This window comes from Mus musculus, chromosome 11 (genome assembly GCF_000001635.26).
Source record: "Mus musculus strain C57BL/6J chromosome 11, GRCm38.p6 C57BL/6J".
NCBI classification, from domain to species: Eukaryota; Metazoa; Chordata; class Mammalia; order Rodentia; family Muridae; genus Mus; species Mus musculus.
In genome coordinates, this window is record NC_000077.6 from 15,940,622 (window position 1) to 15,966,413 (window position 25,792).

Consider the following 25,792-nt stretch of genomic DNA (forward strand, 5'->3'; position numbering starts at 1 on the left):
TTAGTCCCCTATCTGATTTAGGATAGGTAAAGATCCTTTCCCAATCTGTTGGTGGTCTTTTTGTCTTATTGACGGTGTCTTTTGCCTTGCAGAAACTTTGGAGTTTCATTAGGTCCCATTTGTCAATTCTCGATCTTACAGCACAAGCCATTGCTGTTCTGTTCAGGAATTTTTCCCCTGTGCCCATATCTTCAAGGCTTTTCCCCACTTTCTCCTCTATAAGTTTCAGTGTCTCTGGTTTTATGTGAAGTTCCTTGATCCACTTAGATTTGACCTTAGTACAAGGAGATAAGTATGGATCAATTCGCATTCTTCTACACGATAACAACCAGTTGTGCCAGCACCAATTGTTGAAAATGCTGTCTTTCTTCCACTGGATGGTTTTAGCTCCCTTGTCCAAGATCAAGTGACCATAGGTGTGTGGGTTCATTTCTGGGTCTCCAATTCTATTCCATTGGTCTACTTGTCTGTCTCTATACCAGTACCATGCAGTTTTTATCACAATTGCTTGGTAGTAAAGCTTTAGGTCTGGCATGGTGATTCTGCCAGAAGTTCTTTTATCCTTGAGAAGACTTTTTGCTATCCTAGGATTTTTGTTATTCCAGACAAATTTGCAAATTGCTCCTTCCAATTCGTTGAAGAATTGAGTTGGAATTTTGATGGGGATTGCATTGAATCTGTAGATTGCTTTTGGCAAGATAGCCATTTTTACAATGTTGATCCTGCCAATCCATGAGCATGGGAGATCTTTCCATCTTCTGAGATCTTCCTTAATTTCTTTCTTCAGAGATTTGAAGTTTTTATCATACAGATCTTTCACTTCCTTAGTTAGAGTCACGCCAAGGTATTTTATATTATTTGTGACTATTGAGAAGGGTGTTGTTTCCCTAATTTCTTTCTCAGCCTGTTTATTCTTTGTATAGAGTAAGGCCATTGACTTCTTTGAGTTTATTTTATATCCAGCTACTTCACCGAAGCTGTTTATCAGGTTTAGGAGTTCTCTGGTAGTATTTTTAGGGTCACTTATATATACTATCATATCATCTGCAAAAAGTGATATTTTGACTTCCTCTTTTCCAATTTGTATCCCCTTGATCTCCTTTTGTTGTCAAATTGCTCTGGCTAATACTTCAAGTACTATGTTGAAAAGGTAGGGAGAAAGTGGGCAGCCTTGTCTAGTCCCTGATTTTAGTGGGATTGCTTCCAGATTCTCACCATTTACTTTGATGTTGGCTACTGGTTTGCTGTAGATTGCTTTTATCATGTTTAGGTATGGGCCTTGAATTCCTGATCTTTCCAACACTTTTATCATGAATGGGTGTTGGATCTTGTCAAATGCTTTTTCTGCATCTAACGAGATGATCATGTGGTTTTTGTCTTTGAGTTTGTTTATATAATGGATTACATTGATGGATTTTCGTATATTAAACCATCCCTGCATCCCTGGAATAAAACCTACTTGGTCAGGATGGATGATTGCTTTAATGTGTTCTTGGATTCGGTTAGCGAGAATTTTATTGAGGATTTTTGCATCGATATTCATAAGAGAAATTGGTCTGAAGTTCTCTATCTTTGTGGGGTCTTTCTGTGGTTTAGGTGTCAGAGTAATAGTGGCTTCATAAAATGAGTTGGGTAGAGTACCTTCTACTTCTATTTTGTGAAATAGTTTGTGCAGAACTGGAATTAGATCTTCTTTGAAGGTCTGATAGAACCCTGCACTAAACCCATCTGGTCCTGGGCTTTTTTTGGTTGGGAGACTATTAATAACTGCTTCTATTTCTTTAGGTGATATGGGAATGTTTAGATGGTCAACTTGATCCTGATTCAACTTTGGTACCTGGTATCTGTCCAGAAATTTGTCCATTTCGTCCAGGTTTTCCAGTTTTGTAGCCTTTTGTAGAAGGATCTGATGGTGTTTTGGATTTCTTCAGGATCTGTTGTTATGTCTCCCTTTTCATTTCTGATTTTGTTAATTAGGATTTTGTCCCTGTGCCCTTTAGTGAGTCTAGCTAAGGGTTTATCTATCTTGTTGATTTTCTCAAAGAACCAACTCCTCGTTTGGTTAATTCTTTGAATAGTTCTTCTTGTTTCCACTTGGTTGATTTCACCCCTGAGTTTGATTATTTCCTGCCGTCTACTCCTCTTGGGTGAATTTGCTTCCTTTTTTTCTAGGGCTTTTAGATGTGTTGTCAAGCTGCTAGTATGTGCTGTCTCCCGTTTCTTCTTGGAGGCACTCAGAGCTATGAGTTTCCCTCTTAGAAATGCTTTCATTGTGTCCCATAGGTTTGGGTACGTTGTGGCTTCATTTTCATTAAACTCTAAAAAGTCTTTAATTTCTTTCTTTATTCCTTCCTTGACCAAGGTATCATTGAGAAGAGTGTTATTCAGTTTCCACGTGAATGTTGGCTTTCCATTATTTATGTTGTTATTGAAGATCAGTCTTAGGCCATGGTGGTCTGATAGGATACATGGGACAATTTCAATATTTTTGTATCTATTGAGGCCTGTTTTGTGGCCAATTATATGGTCAATTTTGGAGAAGGTCCCGTGAGGTGCTGAGAAGAAGGTATATCCTTTTGTTTTAGGATAAAATGTTCTGTAGATATCTGTCAGATCCATTTGTTTCATAACTTCTGTTAGTTTCAGTGTGTCCCTGTTTAGTTTCTGTTTCCACGATCTGTCCATTGAAGAAAGTGGTGTGTTGAAGTCTCCCACTATTATTGTGTGAGGTGCAATGTGTGCTTTGAGCTTTACTAAAGTGTCATTAATGAATGTGGCTGCCCTTGCATTTGGTGCGTAGATATTCAGAATTGAGAGTTCCTCTTGGAGGATTTTACCTTTGATGAGTATGAAGTGTCCCTCCTTGTCTTTTTTGATAACTTTGGGTTGGAAGTCGATTTTATCCGATATTAAAATGGCTACTCCAGCTTGTTTCTTCAGTCCATTTGCTTGGAAAATTATTTTCCAGCCTTTCACTTTGAGGTAGTGTCTGTCTTTTTCCCTGAGATGGGTTTCCTGTAAGCAGCAGAATGTTGGGTCCTGTTTGTGTAGCCAGTCTGTTAGTCTATGTCTTTTTATTGGGGAATTGAGTCCATTGATATTAAGAGATATTAAGGAAAAGTAATTGTTGCTTCCTTTTATTTTTGTTGTTAGAGTTGGCATTCTGTTCTTGTGGCTGTCTTCTTTTTGGTTTGTTGAATGATTACTTTCTTGGTTGTTCTAGGGCGTGATTTCTGTCCTTGTATTGCTTCTTTTCTGTTATTATCCTTTGAAGGGCTGGATTCGTGGAAAGATATTGTGTGAATTTGTTTTTGTCGTGGAATACTTTGGTTTCTCCATCTATGGTAATTGAGAGTTTGGCCGGGTATAGTAGCCTGGGCTGGCATTTGTGATCTCTTAGTGTCTGTATAACATCTGTCCAGGCTCTTCTGGCTTTCATAGTCTCTGGTGAAAAGTCTGGTGTAATTCTGATAGGCCTTCCTTTATATGTTACTTGACCTTTCTCCCTTACTGCTTTTAATATTCAATCTTTATTTAGTGCATTTGTTGTTCTGATTATTATGTGTCGGGAGGAATTTCTTTTCTGGTCCAGTCTATTTGGAGTTCTGTAGGCTTCTTGTATGATCATGGGCATCTCTTATTTTATGTTTGGGAAGTTTTCTTCTATTATTTTGTTGAAGATATTAGCTGGCCCTTTAAGTTGAAAATCTTCATTCTCATCAATTCCTATTATCCGTAGGTTTGGTCTTCTCATTGTGTCCTGGATTACCTGGATGTTTTGAGTTAGGATCCTTTTGCATTTTGTATTTTCTTTGACTGTTGTGTCGATGTTCTCTATGGAATCTTCTGCACCTGAGATTCTCTCTTCCATTTCTTGTATTCTGTTGCTGATGCTCGCATCTATGGTTCCAGATCTCTTTCCTAGGGTTTCTATCTCCAGCGTTGCCTCGCTTTGGGTTTTCTTTATTGTGTCTACTTCCCCTTTTAGTTCTAGTATGGTTTTGTTCATTTCCATCACCTGTTTGGGTGTGTTTTCCTGTTTTTCTTTAATGATTTCTACCTGTTTGGCTGTGTTTTCCTGCTTTTCTTTAAGGGCCTGTAACTCTTTAGCAGTGCTCTCCTGTAATTCTTTAAGTGACTTATGAAAGTCCTTCTTGATATCCTCTATCATCATCATGAGAAATGTTTTTAAATCTGGGTCTAGATTTTCGGTTGTGTTGGGGTGCCCAGGACTAGGTGGGGTGGGAGTGCTGCGTTCTGATGATGGTGAGTGGTCTTGATTTTTGTTAGTAGGATTCTTACGTTTGCCTTTCGCCATCTGGTAATCTCTGAAGCTAGCTGTTTTAGTTGTCACTGTTAAGAGCTTGTTCTTCAGGTGACTCTGTTAGCCTCTATAAGCAGACCTGGAGGGTAGCACTCTCCTTAGTTTCAGTGGGCAGAGTATTCTCTGCAGGCAAGCTCTCTTCTTGCAGGGCAGGTACCCAGATATCTGGTATTCGAACCAGACTCCTGGCAGAAGTTGTGTTCCACTCACTAGAGGTCTTAGGATCTCCTGTGGAATCCTGTGTGGGCCTTTGCAGGTGTTGGGCAAGACTCTGCTGGCAAGGTAGCCCGGGGCTCGAGTGGAGCTGAAGGGGCTTGTGCCCCAGATCAGGCCCGGGTAGCCTGCTTCCCTATGTATAGCAGTCTCAGGTTCCACGCGATTGGATTGGGGCAGGCGCTGTGTTCCACTCACCAGACATCTTAGGATCCCGTGGGGGGTCCCGTGTGGGCCCTTGTGTTGGGCAAGACTCTGCTGGCAAGGTAGCCCGAGGCTCGAGTCGAGCGGAAGGGGCAGTTTAGCATTTATATATAAATCTCTATTCATAAAATAAACTTAAACTACATAAGAAATAACAGTAACAAAGAAACCTGTCATTTGTTGCCTCTGTCCTCAGCTTATCTAATGGTATATACAATAATAAACTCTATTGAACATAGTTTACCTCTTGCTTGCTGTTCTCAAGAGCATAATAGTTTGTTGTTATTTTTTTTAATCTATGATATTATGTTGTTATCTTTCTTTCTGTTACAGAGTCAAGGGACCAGCTTGTCCAGTTCATAAACTGTGAGATAAAGATGCTTGGGTCTGAAACAGACAGGCCATGTCCCATTTCCAGAGACAGCTTTTCAGTGAAGTAAGAGCACATGACAATTTCCCAATATTATCCATGCTCAAAAGACATCTGAATGGACACAGAGATCTGCGTCTCCACGACAAGTTTGTGTGTATGGGACAAGTTTCTGTAGATGGGACAGACAACCTGAAAGGTTTAAGAAGTAACTCAAAATTTAAAACAAAGGCAAGAATATCCAGGCTTGATGGGGCAGAAATAAAGGAAGACAAAAGTCCCCAAAACAAAAACACACTGTCCTATCTCAGTTAAGGAAAATGGCATGGAAATCAATAGATACAGTGGACCTTTATAGCTTTTACCATCAGTTTTCTTCGGACCTGTATTGTTTCCATCCTGGGTATGTTGTAATTTCGACTGGAATGACAGTGATGAGAAAGGTTAAGGAAGAGTACATAAAGAGCTGGGCAGTGGTGGTGCACGCCTTTAATCCCAGCATTTGGGAGGCAGAGGCAGGTGGATTTCTGAGTTTGAGGCCAGCCTGGTCTACAGAGTGAGTTCCAGGGTAACCAGGGCTACACAGAAAAAACCTGTCTCTGGGGGGGGGGGGAGGGGTAGAGTCTCAAACTGTTTCTTTATTCACCTGAGCATGTTGCCTAGGAATGTCAAAATTGAATATTCTGAATTGGAGATAGCTATGGACATCATGGGGGGAGTAGTTTGGTCATATTTAAATGGATTATTGAATGAGTTTTGCATGCTATAAAATTTGTCTAAATTTTAAATGAAAAGTAGGATTTGTGGAGAGACTCACCTTGCTGCTTGAGGCATCCTCCCACTTCAGGCAAAAGTGTTAGGGAGAGCTGTCCTCATGGTCATTAAGGCTCTGTAGAGTAACAATGTCAGTTCAACATAGGAGGCTCCTGGACCCTCCCACTGTGATCCAGAGTAGAAGTGAGAAGCTTCAGAGCCTCAGGTTCTGATCACTTGGTCTCTAAGTCAAAGGAGATGGAAAGGTATTTTCTCCTACAGAACTGCGTGTGAGTGGCAGTAGTTAAACTGCGAGAGGATCTCAGCCTGGAAACCAGTGTCTGAAAGGAAGAGGTCAGAGGAAGATGGGCGGGAATGATTCAATAGGAGAGCAGAAAGTTGGGGCTAAGCTGGATTTATATACAACACTAACAACGTCCAAGGGACAGAGATTCCATCCATGGAATTTGCGACAAGACAACAAAAAGACCAAAGGTCTCATGACACACTGGTGGATATTCTGCCTGTACAATGAGCTTAAAGGGTGTTTGTATTCACAAAGGAATGATTCTTTGCCCAAACTGTCAAGGATGGGAACAGGGGTGGCTTTTAGCCTAGAGGAGAACCTCAGTGGTACACTGGGTTTGGGTATCAGATGAAAGCAAAATGTGACAGAGAAGCAAATAGACTTTATCTCAAGACACTGAGGCCATATTATTCGAACAGAATTGTCCCAGTCATTCCTTGGGATGAAGGTGGAACACATTTAGAGAGGACATGTATATATGCATAGATGACTATCAGGAAGTTCCAGGTATTATTTTTTGGGGGGGAGTAGTACTTTCATTCTTAGTTTTGTTTTTGTTTGTGTGCTTGTTTATTTGTGTATGTGTGCATGTGGGTGTGTGTGTTTTGACTGGGAGCAAATTGGATGGATTTTGATTCCTGAATATATTGTTTCTAAAGACCGAGCAAACTGGTCATGCTGGGTCTAATCTATCCTTTATGGCTAGTGGCTGCAATTTCTTATGACTGGAGGCTATTACTGAGTAAGAGCACACTACTCAAAAACATTCCCGGTGGAAAATAAAAGCCATAAAGAAACTTCTTGAATTAGACCAAATCAAAGGCTAAAATTACATGATGAAAAAGTAAAGTGACAAATAACATTTTAAGTTTTGAAATGCATTGTCAGTAGACAAGTTAAGAGTTCAATTAGGTATTTTAATTTCAGTAAAATTGATAGAACACATAAATATAGATTGTATAAATAATTGGTAATCATGTTGCCCATTAATATCAAATTAAAATAAAATTTAAATATAAAAGATTTGAGAAATAAAAAAAATACTTAAATTAAAATGCAGGCCTTGTATGCTCCTTGGTGCCTTTACTGTGGACCAGGTCCTATTTCTCAACTTTATTTTCCACAGTCTTAGAACTTCTGTAGAATGTGAAAACTGGAATTTCTGTCTTTGTCACTTACCGATTAGAGCTCCTGTGACAATGATGATGCTCAGGGGCCCCTTGTTCTTTGTTCCTACTTGCTTTGATACCCTAATGAAACTATAATTTACCACATTTCTCCACCAGAAAAAAAAACTTAATAAAAATTTCATTCTTAATTATTTTTATCTGTGAACTTCTACTTGATGATCTCCTCAAAAGTTTACCTTAACTGTCTCAGGCAAGGTGCTCAGAAAATACACACTGAGGTAAATTTTGTCTATAGAATGACAAGTGGAAGGGAATTAGAAAAGTCACTGCAGATAATTTTGGCCTCAAGAAGTACAACGTGCTGGTGTCTAATTTCTTGATTTTTAAAATATATTTTGACTATTAGTCTTCTGTCTGATATGCACTTAGTAAATATCATTTTTATCGTTTCTCATTCTGTAGGCTGCTGTTTTGTCTGATTGATGGAGCCCTTTGTCTTAGAGAAGCTTTTCAGTGTCATGAGGTCCCATTTATTGTTGATCATAGTGTCTGAGCTATTGGTGTGCTGTTCAGGAAGTTGTATCCTGTGCCAATATGTTCAAGGCAGTTCCTCACTTTATATCCTTTTAGATGTAATGTATCCAGAATTATGTTGAAGGTTTGACCCACTTGGACTTAAGTTTTGTGCAGGGTGATAAATATGGATCTATTTGCATTATTCTACATGCAAACATCTAGTTATATGAACACCATTATAGAAGATGCTTTCTTTTTCCAATATAAAGCGTTGGCTTCTTTGTCAAATATCAATTGTCCATAGGTGTGTGGATTTATTTCTGGGTCATTGATTAATTCCAGTCATCAACCATACATTTCCAAGACAGTATCATGTCATTTTCATTGCTATTGCTTTTTATTAAAACTTGACATGAGTGATGGTGATATCCTGAGAAGTTCTTTTATGTACAAGACCATTTTAATTATCCTGTTTTTTTTTTTTTTTTTTCAGATGAAGTTGAGTGTTGTTCTTTCAAGGAATGTAAATAATTTTGTTGGGATTTTGATGGAATTGCATTAAGTCTCTACACTGCTTTTGTAAAATGGCTATGTTTACTATGTTAATCTTTCCAATCCATGAGCATGGGGATCTTACCATCTTTTGATATCTTTTTTCAGTTTCTTTCTTCAGAGACTTGAAGTACCTGTCATATAAGCCTTTTACTTGCTTGGTGAGAATCACACCAAGATATTTCATATTACTTGTGACTATTGTGAAGGCTGCTGTTTCCCTAATTTTTTCTCAGCTCTTCTATCATTTGTACAAAGGAGGGTTAACTGATTTTTTTTTTTTTTTTTTAGTTAATTTTATATCCAGCCACTTTGTTGAAGTAGCATATCAGCTGTAAGAGTTCTCTGGTAGAATGTTGTGAGTCACTTAAATATACTATCATAATAAGCTAATAACCATGGTTAGACTTCTTTTTACTAATTTGTGTCTCCTTGATCTTTTTTTAATTATTTTATTGCTGTAGCTAGAACTTCAAGTAGTAGGTACAGAGAAGATGGATAACCTTGTCTCCTCTATGATTCTGTTTAAATTGCTTTTTATTTCTTCCATTTATTTTGACAAAATAACTCAATTTAAAAATGAGGTACAGAGCTAAACAGAAAATTCTCAACATAGGAATCTCTCTTGACTGAGAAGCACTTGAAGAAATGTTCAACTTCCATACTCATCAGAGGAATGCAAATCAAAATGACTCAGATTCTATCTTACATTTGTCAGGATGGCTAAGATCAGAAACTCAAGAGACAGCACATACTGGCAAGGATGTGGAGCAAGGGAATCCTCCTGTATTGCTGCTGGGAGTGCAAATTTGACAACAGCTCAGAAAATCGATTTTGGAGGTTTCTCAGAAAATATGAAATAGTTTTACTCCCACCAACCAGCTATGCCACTCCTGGGAATATTCCTAAAAGGTATCCCATCATATTTCATGGACACTTGCTCTACTATATTTATAGCAGCTTTGTTCATAATAGCCAAAAACTGGAAACAACCTAGATATCCATCAAACAAAGAACGGGTAAAGAAAATGCAGTACAAGTACACATGGAATAGTACTCAGCTATTTAAATAAAGACATAGTGAAATTATCAGGCTAATAACAGAGTTATACAATATAATCCTGAGTAAGGTAACCCAAATCCACAAAGACACACATGTTATGTACTCACTTATAAGTGGATATTAGACATAAGTTACAGGGTAATTGTTCTACAATTCACAGACCCAAAGAAACTTTGGCACAAGGAAGCCCCAAGGGAAATTTCTTGAATTTCACTCAGAAGGGGAAATAAATTAGACATGGGAGGTGGATGGAGGAAAGGAACTGAGTGGGAAAGGAAGTGTTAATGGAAATGTGGTGGTGGCCAGATGTGGAGAGAGGAGAGAGAGACAAAAGAGGGCTTGAAAGAGTAGTAAACTCAGTGCTCCAAGGTATGGTAATCATAAAACAGATAGCAACATTCCTCCACCCACCTGCTTCCTGGGTTCAAAGAGTGTTCATTCAAAGAAAGTCACCCTGACCCACCCTGACCATTGCTGGAACCTGCAATGCAAATGTGCTATCGTTAAGGGCTCTTAGAAACTGTCTTGAGAGTTAACAATTACCAGGTATTCCTTGTGACACCTGTGACTTTGTACTTCCTTGTAACTCTTAACTGGTATTTTTGGTATTTTCTAACAATGCCCTTCCCACCTCCTTGAGTTGTGGTTCCTTCCTTTAAATACCCCCTTATCCAGCTACTCGGGGTGCCACGGTCCTCTACCCCTGCATGGTGTATGACCGTGGGCCCAAGAGCGCTCTTGAATAAAAATCCTCTTGCAGTTTGCAGCAAGACCGTTTCTCGTTGGTAATTTTGGGGTGTCACCTCTCCTGAGTCAGAACGTGGGGGAGTCCTCACGTTGTGGGTCTTTCAGGCTGGGAGAGAGAACAGAAATTGGTGGGCAGAAATCTCTGGGAGGAGCTGGAGACCTGGGAGCTCCCAGGAGTATAAGGGTGAACCTGTCTGAGACTCTTAGCATTGGTGATGTAGAGACTGAAGTAGACAGCTCTTGTACCCAAGTGGAACTTCCAGAGGGACAGGAACATTAACCCAGCCATAAAACCTTCCACTCAAAGTTCATCCTGCCTAGAAGATGTGCAGAAATAAATACGGAACAGATATTGAACCAATGACTGGCCAACTTGAGGCCTACCTCATGAGAAAAAGCCAACTTCTGACATATGATTAATACTCTGCTATGCTTATAGACAGGAGCCCAGCATGACTGTTATCGAAAAGGCTTTATCCAGCAGCTGATAGAAACAGATGCTGAGACCCACAGCTAAACATTAGACAGAATTTGGGGAGGCTTATGCACAAATGGAGGGAAGGATTGAGAGAGCTTAAGGGGTCAAGGACACCACAAGAAGACCTACAGAATCAACTAACCTGGACCCATATGTGTTTACAGAAACCGAACCACCAACCAAAGAGTACGCATGGGCTTGATCTAGGCCCCGTACATGTTTGTATCAGATCTGTAGCTTGGTTTTTATATGGGTCCCCTAACAATTGGCACAAAGGCTGACCTTGACTCTGTTGTCTGCCTTTGGTTCCTTTTCCCCTGATTGGGCTGCTGGTCTGGCCTCAGTAGAAGAGAATGTCTTTAGTCCAGCTGTGACTTGTTATTCCAGAGAAGGTTGGTATTCATGGAGGGCTTCCCCTTCTCAGAGGAGGAGAGGCAGGGCTGTGATTGAGATGCAAAGTAAATCAATTAATTAATTAAAATAAAATACAATAAAAGAAAAAGAAAGAAAGTATAGCAAGTATTTTGTTTAAAACCACAATATCGAACAATACTTGCATGTTAGGAGCTAGTACTTAGTAAGTACTGTGGGTGTTTGTGAAGGGATAAATGAAGAAGAGATAATTAGGAGAAACTACATAATTCACTGTGTATAACAGAAATTAAGGGATTTATGTGATCCTAGGTGAAACACAGCCCTGCTGGTCCTGGGTGGGGATCAATACTCAGCTCCAGGGGCAATGCAAATAAGGAAAAGTAGCACAATACTGCTGCTGAAGTACAGGATACCAAGGTTTATCTCACTAAAGTGATGGCTGCACTGCAGAAGAGCTGCAAGGAGCCCTGCAGGACTGTGAGTAATGCATATACCCACAGCAAGCTTCCTAATTGTCAGCATCAACCAAGTCTTGACATTGGTAATGACAGCTTGTCATTCACATTCACATTGTCAAACACATTTCAAAATGCCTACAACTAAAATGTATTTGGAGTGAATCAATTTCCTTTCATAGGGAGAAATATTAGTATAACAATCTTAGGAAAAGGTAGCTTTTAATACTTTAAGGGACAGGGACAGAAGAAAAGAACATCTCTAGAGATAAGTGGTAGTATTCATGCCATTTTTCTTCATAGTAACTAAACAAAAGATCAACATTTGGGCTGGTGAGAAGGCTCAGTGGGTGAGAGCACCCGACTGCTCTTCCGAAGGTCCAGAGTTCAAATCCCAGCAACCACATGGTGGCTCACAACCATCCATAACGAGATCTAACTCCCTCTTCTGGTGTGTCTGAAGACAGCTCCAGTGTACTTACATATAATAATAAATAAATCTTTTTTAAAAAATCAACATTTAAGGCCTCTTCAGAGGTATCTGTCCTGGAATCACATCCATTTCTATGTCAGTCCTAAGGAAATCTGGTGCTGGTGAGGGAAGCCCTTTGACTACTACATGGTTAGAATCCTTAAATATTGAGATGTTTATGAAGTCCACAGTTTCTTCTCAGAAAATGATGTGATAAAATTTTACATGACATCCTGGTGTGGTAATTATTACTGATTCTTTGTAGAAATATTTGGGTAAGTGGGTTTTAATTCAGTCCTTCAGTTCAGTCTACTCTTTGAATGGATGCTACTTAGCTAACTGAAAAATCTGGTTTGGCAGTTTGTAAACTCTCTGCTTTTCTCACTCCACTGTCTTCTTTGGCTTTTCCAATCATTGCTGCATTAAAAATGAATGCATTTAAAATGTTTTTTTATAATTTGTTAAAAATTAAAAGAATGCCATATATTATCATAAAATTATTGTTTTAAAATAAGTATATTTTTCAAAATAAAATTATGTATAATTGTGAGTTTTATTGCTTTATGCTGTTATGAAATATTCAATTCCTGGCATAAGAGAAGTCAGCTGAGATCTCACACCAACTTCTGCATGGGACTTCTGCATACAACTTTGTCATCTGGTGTTTGAGTTGCAACATATAAAGAAAACTTAGTCTCAAGAACACATATATTAGATACAGAGGATGTTTTAATTAAGTTTTTATTTTGAGATAATTATAAATTTACATGCAAATGATAGAAATCATAGTGAGTGTGGGCATTCTTTGGCATGTTTGCTCACAAAAGTAGCATCTTGCTAAATTATGAAAGCTATTACAGTTAGGTTAGTGATGTTTAATAAAATCAAAATACAAAATGTTCCTATCATCACAAGTATCCAAATATCCCTCATGCTGTGTGTTTATTGCTACACAATATCTCTCCTCCACTCCTGAAACAATAGTATTTTCTCTCCTTTTATGTATGTTATTTTCAGAATATTATACAGCTGGGATGTCACCACTGGGATAGAGAGTTTTCACCAAACAAATATTGCATGAGGCTGCTCAGTGTATCCATCAGCCTTTCCTTTTCACTCCAGGGTATTGTTCCATGGTAAAAATGTATTTAAGTTTACAAACTTTTCTATTTTCTGCTACTTCTACTTTCCTAAGAGTGATATATGATCAATTTCATTCCTTAGCTTTTGTTAAGAGTCTATGCTAGCAGTCAAGGGGGTATGTATCAATGGATCCCTCAGAGTGTTATCTGAAACTTCACAATAGACCAATGAAACTAGACATTAAGGCATGAAATTGTGTACTTTTCTACAACCTAAGTACAGAATGTTCATTTTCTAATCAGAAATGTTTTATCATTTACTCATTGGTCTTGGAATTCTTTCACTGTTTTTATACTACTCTTCTGAAGATGTGTGGTTTTCTCAAATATTTACTCCAGTTTATTCTTTATGATTTGACACAGTAAAGCATTTTAATTTTGAGGAACTCAATTACATCAGTTTCACAATTTGAAATTTTTTATATAGCAATTGGTACTAAACTTGTTCTTCTGTATTTTTCCTCTGAATCCTTATGATTTTACATTTTATGGTTGTCAGTGATTTGTTTTATGCTAATTTTTAAATAATGTATAAATTGTTAATCTGTGTACATTCTCATTTTTAATCATAGCTCCAATTTTTGTTTTCCTGTAGACAATCAAATCTATAGATACACTTGTTCAAGGAATTAATATGCCCATACAAATTGCTTTTAAAGTGTGGGCAAATTTGTGTGGGTAATGCTTGATTAGATCTATTTCTAGATTTTTTCTTTGTTCTATTAATCTGTGCATGATTCTCATTCTATAAATAGAAAATTCTGGATTTCCATAACTATATAACACATTTTCATGTTAAGAACAGTTCTTCACATTTTACTCATGGTGTTACTTTTTTTAAGGAAAAATATATTCAATGATGTCACAACACTGATTTATGAAACTCTCATACATTAAAAATAATTGTTCCTATTTCAATACTTGATAAATTTTACTTTTATTTCCTGGAGTTTTCTATTTTACTCAGTTTCTTGTTTATAATTTCTGGATCACCATTCTGTTGTTAATGCTTCTTTGAGTTTCTTGAATACATTTGAAATTATTGTTTTGAATTCACTGTCTCAAGAGCCATCTGATTTGCTGTAACCAGGAATCATTACTGTGGGACTCATAAGTTCTTGATGAGATATATTCTCTTGGTTTTTCATGTTGTTTAGGTTTCTACGGGACTTTGGCATGTGGTTTTTAAGTTATTACTGGTATCATTTGGTATGGATAATTGTTTCTGATTGTTGAGTAGGCTTTTAGACATTTTCGAATGCCCAACTCTGGCATGTTTTGGTTCATTTGGATGATGACCGAAGTTCAGGCTTGTGGACACTTACTAGTGATCAATGGTTAAGGTAACACAGGTAGTCCTGTTTTGGCTATGAAAAAAATCAGGGCTTCTGATTTGAAGAGTAGACATGTTTTCACTGCAGTCCTCTGGAATTTGAGGATTCTATACAAGAGAAAACTGAAGATGAGAGTTACAAGTGGGCATACAGGAACTCAGACTTGGCTTTAGGTTACAGAAGTATGCTCTCAGGAAGTGGAAAAAAAAGTAATGATGCTGTGGAGAAAGCAAGCCACTGACATGGACCCTCTGATGGCTAGACTATTAGACGGGCTAGGGCAGCTTATCTACGAAGTATGCAGTTCTTCAGATCTTATTGGTCCAGGACCCTGGCTTAAAGATGAAGTGGTAAGCTACATAGGTAACTCAAAGAGCTTTCCCAGGTCCTCCACTAGCTACTGTGTTCATGCATCCATTAGAGAGTGCCAGAGAAGCATGTAAATGGTTTGGGCATGTGTAGTTATGATTCATATCTCCTTGAAAAAATCCATTAAAATTTGAAAGAATATGATGTAGTTTAAGAACTATCTGATACAAATGATAGTATGATGTAGGGATAGTGAAGGTAGAAAGAGGTAGAATTGGGTAGTAAGGAGGACAGAACTGTAGGCAAACATGTTCATACCACTTTACCATCTTACTGGGAAACTGACATACAATGTTAAGGATGTATATATAGTTGCTTTGGGAATAGAAAGTCAGTAAGTTTTCCATCTACCAATTTAATGATCATTGTTCAGAAATAACATTCATGGTGCTGCCAAAACACACACACACACTGCAAAACCTACTAATCTCAAAACCTCAAATAGTTATATTAAATGAGAAACTTTTATGTTTTGCGTTGTTGTTGTATGAACAAATAGCCTGGTCTATATCCAGGACTATATGGACTATATCTTTGTAAAGGTGACTGTGTTGTGCATATGCCCACCATACACAGGACAGGTTGGCTAGCTAAGTTCTTGTTCATGCTAAAAGAACAAAGTGTATTTTCAAAAAGAACATGTGCCTTAATTATTTATCTAGCTTCAACATGAATTGACCCCTTTATCACTATATACTGTTCAATAATGACTTTCTAGGTGTGGTAAGGTGTGCTGAAGATGCATGAGTGTCTATCAAAAGTAGAGCAGAGGAGGACATGAAATCAGTACAGTGGCTACTGGGTATTAAACTATAATTTCTTCATTTAAGTTACCTGATGGTTTTGACAATATTTTAATATTATTCTCTATCTTCCCTCATTTATACTTAATATGATCTCAATCATTTTTTTTTCTGGGGAAAAGAAGTTGGTCTTTCAGCATTAACCTATTCTGAGTATTTTTCCATGTGCAACTCCAACGAACACATATGCTACTATTGTTGCAATGTTCTTAACTGGGTATATTGAGTGCACTTAATCTAATGCATTGTTCAGGTGAAATATTTCCTTTTAATTTTCTATCTTGATGATAGTACATCATTGAGATTGAAATACTAGAGGCTCATTATTATCATTTGTACTGTATCTCCCCCTTATATTCTTTAATTTTATTTCACATCTTAGAAACTCCAATGTTAGGTGCACATACATGAATGATTTGACTAGCTTCATCGTGAATTAATCCCTTTACCATTACATACCATTATATGATAATTTCCGGGTCTCCTGTTAGAATTTTGCTTGACATAATGTTCTCCATTTTTTGGCCATAAGTAAAGACACCCTACTATATTTGTCTTTCATTGGCATGAAATCTCCTTTCCCATCCCTCCACCTTAAGTTTGTGTGTATCCTAAGCATTGAGGTGAGTTCTCTGTCAGGCAGCATTCGGGTGGAACTTGTCAATTTATTACAAATCTAAAATCTGTTCATCCTCTTTGAGTACCAGATATGTGTTGAATCACTCCAGATCACAAAGGGAAGCAGTGTCCCTAACATACCCAGGTGACAATACTGTTGGTGTCGAGAGGTTGGATAAGTTAGCAGGACAGACCCTAAGGATAAATAGAGTCTGAGAGCACAAAGAATGAGATGAGATGTCATGCTCTAGTATTTACCTTCCTTATGCTGTGGTCAAATACCTAACAAGAAACACTTTGCCCTCGGTCCGCAGAGGACTCTCCATGCCTCAGGCTCCCTAGCACATGCAGGATCTTTTGGATCACTGGTGAGTGGAACACAACATCTGTTCTAAAACAACGAGGAGGGTCCTGTGCCAGCAGGAACAGGGACACAGGAAACCAGCACTACCAGCAGCTGTTGTTCTTTAAGATTAGGGCCAGCCCCAGGCCTCCTTGGGACAGCAGACAGTCTCACAGTCCCCAGAGGATTCTCCACACTACAGGCTCCCTAGCACACCCTGAATCTTAGGATCACTTAGGCCTCCAGAGAGGTCTCTGACCCCAGGACTCAGGTAAGAAATCCATCTGGTATTGTAGGTCTCTCAGAGACCAGTTCAAGCAGGAGAGCATGTGGGCCTCAGAAGCAAAGAGCTTCTTGGACAGACTCTCTTAGGGACTTCATCTCCATCTAGGAGGCAGAGCAATGTGCCAGAACTCTGTGCACCTTCCCTGCAAGAGGAGAGCTTGCCAACAGAGAGTGCTCAACCATTGGGACTCAGGAGAGTATTGGACTCCCAAGGGTAGAGACAGAGGCTAACAGAATCACAAGAGGAACAAGCTCCAGCCAGAGACAGCTAGAATATCTAACACCAGAGATTACTAGGTAGCTAAAGGCAAACTTAAGAATCTTACTAACAAAAATCAAGACCAGTAAGCATCATCAAAATCCAGTACTGCCACTATAGTAAGTCCTGGATACCCCAACACTCCCAAAAAGCAAGGTTCAGATATAAAATCACATCTCCTAATGCTGGTAAAGGATTTTAAGAAGGATATTAATGACCCACTTAAAGAAATAAAGAAATATAGGAGAACACTGCTAAACAGGTAGAAGTCCATAAAGAGGAGCATAAAAAGCTCTGAAAGAATTACAGAAAACCACTGCTAAACAAGTAGAAGTCCTTAAAAAGGAAATACAAAAATCCTTTAAAGAATTACAGGAAAACACAACCAAACAGATTATGGAATTGAACAAAACCATCCAAGATATAAAAATGGAATTAGAAACAAAAGAAAACCCAAAGGGAGACAATCTGGAGATAGAAATCCTAGGAAAGAGATCAGAACCATAGATGTGAGCATCAGCAACAGAATACAAGAGATGGAAGAGAGAATCTCAAATAGAGAGATTACATAGAAAACATGGACACAACAATCAAAGAAAATGCAAAATGCAAAAATATCCTAACTCAAAACATTCAGGAAATCCAGGACACAATGAGAAGACCAAATATACAGATAATAGGTATAGATGAGAATGAAGATTTTCAAATTAAAGGGCCAGTAAATATCTTCAAAAAAATTATAGAAGAAAAATTCCTTAGCCTGAAGAAAGAGATGCCCATGAACAAACAAGAAGCCTACAGAACTCCAAGTAGACTGGACCAGAAAAGAAGTTCCTCCAGACACATAATAATCTGAACAACAAATGCTCTAAATAAAGAGAGAATATTAAAAGCAGTAAAGGGAAAAGGTCAAGTAACATATAAAGGCAGACCTATCAGAATTACACCAGACTTCTCACCGGAGACTATGAAAGCCAGAGATCCTGGACAGATGTTATGCAGACCCTAAGAGAACACAAATGCTAGCCCAGGCTACTACATCCTGCAAAACTCTCAAGTACCATAGATAGAGAAACCAAAGTATTCCACTACAGAAACAAATTCACACAGTATCTTTCCACAAATTCAGCCCTTCAAAGGATAATAAAGGGGAAACTCCAAAACACAGAGCAAATTATGACCTTGAAAAAGCAAGAAAGAAATCCTTCAACAAACCTAAAAGAAGATAGCAGCAAGAACAGAATCCCAACTCTAACAACAACAACAACAAAAACAAACAAACAGGAAACAACAATTACTTTTCCTTAATATCTCTTAGTATCAGTAGGCTCAATTCCCCAATAAAATGACATAGACTAACAGACTTGCTACACAAACAGGACCCAACTTTTTGTTGCATACAGGAAACGTACCTCTGGGACAAAGACAGACACTACCTCAGAGTAAAATCCTGGAAAACAATTTTCCAAGCAAATGGTCCGAAGAAACATGCTGGAGTAGCCATTCTAATATCAAACAAAATCAGCTTCCAATGCAAAGTTATCAAAAAAGACAAGGAGGGACATTTCATACTCATCAAAAGTAAAATCCTCCAAGAGGAACTCTCAATTCTGAATATCTATGCTCCAAATGCAAGGGCAACCACATTCACTAAAGACACTTTTAGTAAAGCTACACATTGCACCTCACACAATAATAGTGGGAGAATTCAACACCCCACTATCATCAATGGACAGATACAGGAAACAGAAACTAAACAGAGACACATTGCAGCCAACAGAACTTATGAAACAAATGGGTAAACAGATATATACAGAACATTTATCCTCAAACAAAAGGATATAGCTTCTTCTCAGGACCTCATGATACCTTCTCCAAAATTAACCATATAATTGTCACAAAACAGGCCTCAATAGAAACCAAAATATTGAAATAATCACAGGCAGTCTATAAGATCACCACGGACTGAGGCTGATTTTCAATAACAACATAAATAATAGAAAGCAAACATTCATGTAGAAGCTGAGCAACACTCTACTAAATGATAACTTGGTCAAGGAAGAAATAAAGAAAGAAATTAAAGACTTTTTAAAGTTTAATGAAAATGAAGTCACAACATACACAAACTTATGGGACACAATGAAAGCAGTCCTAAGAGGAAAACTCATAACTCTGAGTGCTGCCAAAAAGGAACTAGAGAGAGCACACACTAGCAGCCTGACAGCACACCTAAAAGCTCTAGAACAAAAGGAAGCAAATTCACCCAAGAGGACCAGACAGCAGGAAATAATCAAACTTAGGACTGAAATCAACCAAATGGAAACAAACAACAAACAAACAAAAAACTACACAAAGAATCAACCAAACCAGGCGCTGGTTCTTTGATTTCAACAAGATAGATAAACCCTTAGCCAGACTAACTAGAGGGCACAGGAACAGTATCTTAATTAAAACAAAAAAAAAATCAGAAATGAAAAGGGAGACATGACAACAGAATCTGAGGAAATCCAAAACATAATCAGATTCTACTACAAAAGATTATACTCAACAAAACTGGAAAACCTGCATGAAATGTACAATTTTTCTAAACAGACACAGGGTTCCAAAGTTAAATCCAGATCAGATTAATGATCTAAACAGCCCCATGTTCCCTAAAGAGATAGAAGCAGTCCTTAATAGTCTCTCAACCAAAAAAAGACAAGGACAAGATGGGTTTAGTGAAGAGTTCTATCAGAACTTCGAAGAAGACCTAATTCCAATTCTCTTCAAACTTTTCCACAAACTAGAAACAGAAGCTACTCTGCCCAATTCTTATGAAGCCACAATTACTCTGATACCTAAACCACATAAAGACCCAACAAAGAAAGAGAACTTCAGACCAGTTTCCCTTATAAATTTTGATGCAAAAATGCTCAATAAAATTCTCGCAAACTGATTCCAAGAACACATCAAAAAGATAATCCATCATGATCCAGCATGTTTCATCCACGGGATTTAGGGATTGTTTAATATATGGAAATTCATCAACTTCATCCACTATATAAACAAACCCAAAGGTAAAACCCACATGATCATCTCGTTAGAGGTTGAGGAAGTATTTAACTTAATCATACACCCATTCATGACAAAAGTCTTAGAAAGATCAGAAATTCAAGACACAAACCTAAACATAATAAAAGCAATATATAGTAAACCAGTAGCCAACATCAAACTAAGTGGAGAGAAGCTTGAAGCAATCCCTCTAAAATCAGGGGAGAGACAAGGCTGCCCACTTTGTCCCTACCTATTCAATATAGAACTTGAAGACCTATTAGACAACAAAAGGAGATCAAGGGGATACAAATTGGAAAGGAAGGCTAGGGACTAGATAAGGCTGCCTAATTTCTCCCTACCTATTCAATATAGAACTTGAAGAGCAATGAAACAACAAAAGGAGATCAAGGGGATACAAATTGGAAAGGAAGAAGTCAAAGTATCACTATTTGCAGATGATATGATAGTATATATAAGGGACGCTAAAAATTCCACCAGAGAACTCCTAAGCCTGATAAACAGCTTCAGTGCAGTAACTGGATATAAAATTAACTCGAACAAATCAGTGGCCTTTCTCTACACAAATGATAAACAGGCTGAGAAAGAAATTAGGAAAACAATACCCATCACAATAGTCACAAATAATATAAAATACCTTGGTGTAACTCTAAGGAAGTGAACGATCTGTATGATAAGAACTTCAAGTCTCTGAAGAAAGAAATCAAAGATTTCAGAAGATGAAAAGATCTCCCACGCTCATGGATAGACAGAATCAATATAGTAAAAATGGCTATCTTGCTGAAAGCAATCTGCAGATTCAGTGCATTCCCCATCAAAATTCCAACTCAATTCTTCAACGAATTAGAAAGGGCAATTTGCAAATTCATCTGGAATAAAAAAAAAAAAGAGGCTAGGATAGCAAAAACTATTCTCAACAATAAAATGACCTCTGGTGGAATGACCATGCCTGACCTCAAGCTGTACTAGAGAGCAATTGTGATTAAAAAAAACAAAACAAAACAAAAAAAAACTGCATGGTACTGGTACATCAACAGACAGGTACATTAATTGAATAGAACTGAAGACCCAGAAATGAACCTACACACCTATAGTCACTTGATCATTGAAAAAGAAAGCTAAAACCATCCAGTGGAAAAAAGACAGCATTTTCAACAAATGGTGCTGGATCAACTGGCTGTTAGCATGTAAAAGAACGCAAATTGATTCACCTTTACCTCCTTGTACAAAACTCAAGTCTAAGTGGATCAGGTACTCCACATAAAACCAGAGACACTGAAACTTATAAAGAAGAAAGTGGGGAAATGCCTCTAAGATATGGACACAGGGGAAAAATTCCTGAGCAGAATAGCAATGGCTTATTCTGTAAGATTAAGAATCGACAAATGGGATGTCATAACATTGCAAAGCTTCTGTAAGGCAAAAGACACTGTCCATAAGACAAAAAGGCCACCAACAGATTGGGAAAGGACCTTCACCAGTCCTAAATTTGATAGGGGACTAATATCCAAGGAATACAAGAAACTCAAGAAGCTGGACTCCAGAAAATCAAGTAACCCCATTAAAAATGGGGTACAGAGCTAAACAAAGAATTCTCAGCTGAAGAATACTGAATGCTGAGAAGCACCTGAAAAATGTTCAGCATCCTTAATTATCAGGGAAATGCAAATCAAAACGACCCTGAGATTCTATCTCACACCAGCCAGAATGGCTAAGATCAAAAATTCAGGTAACAGCAGATGCTGGAGAGGATGTGGAGAAAGAGGAACACTCCTCCATTGCTGGTGGGATTGCAAGCTGTCACAACCACTCTGGAAATCAGTTTGTCAGTTCCTCAGAAAATTGGACATAGTACTACTGGAGGATCCCGCAATACCTCTCCTGGGCATATACCCAGAAGATGTTCCAACTGATAATAAGGTCACATGCTCCACTATGTTCACAGCAGCCTTATTTATAATAGCCAGAAGCTGGAAAGAACCCAGATGTCCCTCCACAGAGGAATGGATACAGAAAATGTGATACATCTACACAATGGAGTACTACTCAGCTATTAAAAACAATGAATTTATGAAATTCTTTGACAAATAGATGGATCTGAAGGGTATCATCCTGAGTGAGGTAACCCAAATCCCAAAAGAACACAAATGATATGCACTCACTGATAAGCGGCTATTAGTCTAGAAACTTAGAATACTTAAGATAAAATTTGCAAAACACATGAACTTCAAAAAGAAGGAAGACCAAAGTGTAGATACTTCATTTCTTCTTCAGATGGGGAACAAAATACTCATGGAAATAGTTACAGAGACAAAGTTCAGAGTGAGACAGAAGGAAGGACCATTGAGAGACTGTCCCCGGGATCCATCCCATAAACAATCACCAAACCCAGACACTATTGCATATGCCAGCAAGATTTTACTGACAGGACCCTGATATAGCTGTCTCTTGAGAGGCTATGACAGTGTCTGCAAATACAGAAGTGGATGCTCACAGTCATCTATTGGATGGAACACTGGATCCCCAAGGAAGGAGCTAGAGAAAGTACCCATGGAGCTAAAGGGAAGCCTATAGGAGGAACAACAATATGATCAAACCAGTACCACTCCCCCGACAACCCCCCCAGAGCTTGTGTCTCTAGTTGCATATGTAGCAGAGGATGGCCTAGTAGGCCATCAATGGGAGAAGAGGCCCTTGGTCTTTCGCAGATTATATGCCCCAGTACAGGGGAATGCCAGTGCCAGGAAGTGGGAGTGGGTAGGTTAGGGAACAGGGCTGGAGGAGGTTATATGGGACTTTTGGAATAGCATTTGAAATGTAAATTAAGAAAAAAATCTAATAAAAAAGAAAAGAGATAAGTAAACAAATTTTAAAGAAAAAAATTTTAAAAAAGGCAATTTAACAGAAAGGGAGGTTATTTTAGCTCAAAGGTTCATGGGAAGGGAGATAGGGAGCTGAGTTCCAGCTTGAGCTGTGTTTGTGAATCCTTAAGTGGGGAATAATGGCACTGTCCAAGTTTTCTCTTGTCATTCAAATCCCAAAATCCCAGGATAGTGCTAAGCACATTCAATGTAGTTCTTTCCTGCTCAGATAAACCTTTCTAGATGTGCCGTTACCAACATGCACAGAAGTAAGTCTCCTAGGACACTCCCAATTCAATAGCACTAACTGTTGATTAACCATCAAGTCTGCTGAGCCAAACTGCATGGGTGATGTTTGACTCTCAGCTACAGCAAGGCCTTGGCTGGATTTAAGACTGGAGTTAGCATTGTCTAAAATTATATGTGAAGGACGATTAACCCTTGACCTTTGTCATAATTTGCTTTGATTGTCATTTTTCACCCTGGACATGGTTCTATAATAGAATTTAATGCTGACCATTAACTGGCTGCTTGAGGCTTCTCCATGTAGAGTATGTTGCTCACATTTGCAAGTTAGCTCTGATCAGACAACATTGGTGTCAATAGGAGAGGCTTCATTAAGATATTTATGTCAGTTGCTACACACTTGATCCATATCCTTGCATTCTTTAGCTCTGATCCTGGTTGGTCTAACTGCCATTTTCCTCTATTTTCTGTTGAAGTATGACAAAACAGACTGAGAAGCATCTCAGGATGCTAAAGAAGCTGATCTTCATGGCCCCTGGTGAATCTTCTTAGAATGGCCCTGTTTGGACTTGAAAATGATGAAATGATAAGATGGTTAAATTCTTTTTTTATGATATACATGTGACATTTTGGTTTTGTCTTGTGAAATACACAGTTAACTAAAGCTAACACAAAGTTTAACACATTTTCACCATGGTATTCTTGTTTTTAAATAATTTCTACTTGAAATATCTGTGAAAGGCAATAAAGCCTAGATGACCCCATTTTGACATCTTGCTAACATTCAGTACTCTCAAGGAAAAAAAATTGTTGTATGTATCTTGTAAAATAGAAAATGTGTTAAGACATACAAAAATAATTATAACAGTGCCTGGAATTTACTATTGATGTATGTTAGTTTATGATCTAAGACACATTCATATTTTGTTACACATAGGGAGCCTGTTAGGGTTAGTGTCAAATCAATATTAAAGTTGATATTTCTATGGGAATTTATCCTAAATTATTCTCTATGCATTTTGGAACTCTTTTTGAAACTAACTTTATAGTGATGATACTAATAGCTGTTATCATTTTCATTAATATTTTAGTTGAAATTCCAGAGAAAGAAAATTAAAAATACATTCTCTACTGTTAAGTTTATCTGGACCCTCCCTCTAAGACATGTTTTAAGTAAAATCATGATGTAGAGAATATTTGCCTTCATCATGTTTCTAGACTGTCTCCTCATTGAATGCATCTCCTGGGATGGTTGTTACTCTTTATCTTCTGTCCTGAAACAGGAACTCCATAGGAAAAGTTTTCTTTATAATGTTTCCAAATAGGAGGCATCTGGCAGGCACAAAAATTAATTTTGAGTCAGGAATGTCTAGGACAATACAAAGGTAAATGAGCAATCAAGGATACTCTCGGCAATCAGCAAACTCAAAGCACAGCTTTGTTTCCGTCTCCTGATTTTGATCTTCATTCTCCTCACTTCAGTATCATTTGCAGTATAGCATCCGTTTGTGGATATTCTCTCTTATTCAAATTTTAACATGGATCACACATGTGTGAACATTTCAATCAATACATCTGTATTATTACATATGACATTATGAAGACTGGGGTTATTGCCCAAGTATTTACTTGCATTTTATAATTATTAATTAATTAATCTATTTATTTATTTATTTATTTATTTATTTATTTATTTATTTATTTACTTTAAGTCGCAATGTTAGGCTCCTCTCATCCCTATACTCCTTCACACAGATCCTCCTCCCATTTCACAATTCAATTCACCCCTGAGAAGGAGGAGCCCCTCCTTGGGTATCACCTTCCTCCTCAACTCATCAAGTCACTGAAGAACTAGGCCCATCCTCTCCCACTAAGGCCAGACAAGACAGGCCAGTTACTGTAACTGCATCCATATCCAGATTTAGGGTCAGTCCCACTCCAATTTTAGGGAGACCAACATAAAGACCAAGCTGCATTTCTGTTAGATACGTGCAAGGAAGGTGGTAAATCAAGGCCGTATTTGCTCTTTGGTTCATTGTTCAGTCTCTGGGAGCCCCCAAGAATCCCAGGTCTATCTTCCTGTTGAATTCCAACTCTTCCACTAGACTCAAAGAACTCCATTTAGTGTTTGCTGTGAGTCTCTGCATCTATTTCCATTAGTTACTGGGTGGAGCCTCTAAAAGAACCATTATGCTAGACTCCTGTCTGCAAGCATAACAGAATATCATTAATATTGTCAGGAATCAGTTCTTGCTCATGGGATGAGTCTCAATTTAGGCCAGTCATTGGATGGCAATCACTCTGTCTCTGCACTATCTTTGTCCCTGCATATCTCATACGCAGGACACATTTGGGGTCAAAGTTTTTGTGGGTGGATTGCTCCACTGGGAATTCTGATTAAAAAGGGTAGATCTTTCAAAGTCCTTAGCCTCCATTGCTGGAAGTCTCAGAATGGCTCATACAGATACCCTAGAGCATCCCCTGTCCAAAGGTTCTGGCATATCCTAGAGATTCAGTCTCCC